The sequence below is a fragment of the Balaenoptera acutorostrata genome, chromosome 3 (genome assembly GCF_949987535.1).
Source record: "Balaenoptera acutorostrata chromosome 3, mBalAcu1.1, whole genome shotgun sequence".
Taxonomy (NCBI): domain Eukaryota; kingdom Metazoa; phylum Chordata; class Mammalia; order Artiodactyla; family Balaenopteridae; genus Balaenoptera; species Balaenoptera acutorostrata.
Genome location: NC_080066.1, coordinates 142,668,176 through 142,670,671, shown reverse-complemented (window position 1 = coordinate 142,670,671; position 2,496 = coordinate 142,668,176).

Sequence of the window (2,496 nt, the reverse complement as noted above, 5' to 3'; positions counted from 1 at the left end):
ATTGTGAATAGCACAAAAGAAGAAAAAATATTCTTTCAGTATTAGGAAATTATTATCTGGTTCAGCAGAGTTTGTTCACATAATTGGCGAACTGGTGAAGTTTCAACATACATCTTAATTGTTTCATATTCATCTTTCTCACTAACAGTAACCAAAACATCAACCAAAATTCAAGTCAGAATTACACTTAGAGAGCCAGTTGTTAAGCAGTTACTAGTAAACCATGGCTGGCCCCTAAAGGGGAAGGAAGTTATATTCTTGACTTCTAGACTAGAGTTAGTTTATGTTGGAAAGAAACATCAGAGAACTTGCTTTACTTTTCTTCTAGACTAGAGTTAGTTTATACTGGAAAGAAACAGAGGACTTGTTTTACTTGACTTCTAGGCTAGAGTTAGTTTATGTTGGAAAGAAACATCAGAGAACTTGCTTTACTTGTAAGAGTCAACACAGCATCAATAGACCCCGATTCTAGCTTCTGCCTGCCTCTTATGCTCAAATGGAATCTGCCTTGTACCAGGTTCACTGACAAACTTTGAAAATATTCTTTACTTTGTGTGTGGTTTTCTTAAGTTATGCTTATTTGAACAAAGGGCTGGTTTGGAGTTTACCTACCTGTTTACCATTCATGAAGAACAGAGATTACTAAATGAATAGTCAAACAGGAAGGTGGAAGCAAGAATTTTGAAGTACTTTACCTGAACATTTGTAAATGGTTTTGTTTGCTGATGTTGCTAATTAGCTAACCGTTAATGCAGATCCTGTGGGCCTCCACTTGGCTGAGTTGTGTCAGTCACTAGGTGTGTTCAACTTGCTAAAAATGTCATTGTATATCCTTACAAATCACCTATAATTAAGACTTTTCACTAATTCAGGTTTTTCTTCAAGTAGACTCAAACAGGTATTATGGTATAGAGTTAGGCACAGTTCTTAACTACTATACAGTAAGTTGCATATAAGCTCACTGGAATGTATTTCTCACTGTTGTCAAAATTTTCGCATTTTTCATCCCTTGAGAGTCATTATCCTCTAGTATCTTTGTGTAGTTGTGTGTGCATGTATGTGTGTGTGTGTGTGTGTGTGTGTGTGTACAAGCTAGAGGAGGGAAGAGTCTTGGGTCTTCTCCTCCTCCTTCGTTCACTGGATCATTGCTCTTCTGAGTCTTGTCTTCCCACCCACCACTCTTCATTCTACCACTAGATATGGCTGTCGTTGCTAGAGTTAAATCCAACAACAAAAAGTCCATAGTACCTTTAAGACAGTGTTGTTCCTGTCTCAAGGGCCACTGTGGAGAGGGTTGCGGAGAAGGTAGAGGTAGTAAACACTTGGCAGGGCTCACTTCTCTTTGTGCTCCTCCTCATTTTCTTTAAGAACTTCACTGTGCTAAGTTGTATGAACAACAAGGATTATATAAAAGGAAGACATTTAAAAGTTTATTCAAAGTGCTACCTTTCCCATGGTTCAATAGAAATGTATCCAAGAGGTTAAACCATTGTCAGCCACTTTGTGGGCCATTGTCACTCCCCTGTAACATTTCCTAACTTTATTTTTGTGTCCTCAGGTTTACCTTCTCTTCTAACTTCCTCAGGGTGAATCTCTGCTCATCTTTTGGAAACCTTTTCCACAGGGCCAAGTGTGGCTTCAGGATCTATCTCTTTTTCCCAGTAGTACATTTCTCAAAGTTTGAGTAATGTAGTGTAGAGATATGCCTTAGGGGCTCTAGGGAGACAGTGTAGGATGGCTTTTGAAAGGACTTCAGTCTGGAGTCTAGTCCTTTCCCTTTCAAATCTCTCTATTAAGATGAGTGCAGATGTGCTCATTATATTCCTTTTTGAGTAATATTGATAAAAGTTCCTCTCTCTCAAATACACACACACTAAAACACACATGTACCCTCTATAGACACATATAAATTCTCAGAAATTAGTTTAGTATAATACAAACTCACAGATGGAAGAATATTCTCAACTACATTTTAATTTGTGAAGTCACTTATCTCAAAATATAAGATTTCACACTTTTATGCAGAGCATAATTCACTCATCTTCATTTATTCCTCTCCATGGCCTCTAAATTGTGTCCCTTCAGTCTCACTGAAGATTAAAAACCAACCAAATGGTATATATGTCTTAAAGAAAGCATTTAATGAAAAAAAGCCCCAGCTTGTGAGGTCTTCATTAAGCCTTCAGATGACTTGTCAGCTATTTCTTTAGTTTCTATCTGGATTGGAGAAAGTTTGTTTTTCCATTCGCACTACTCTTACCCATCAAGCAATCTTCTACTCATTCTTTGTGACCAAATATTGGAAGCTTTTCTCAACTCTATAGACGATTGGTCACTCACTTCTCTTTGCTCCTATGTTACTTTATATGTACCTCTTCAACAGTCTTGGTCACCTGGTAATTATTTCTTTATATAATGGTCTAGATTGTATCATCCAATATGGTAGTCACTAGTCACATGTGGCTGTTTAAATTAATTAGAACTAAGTAAAATTAA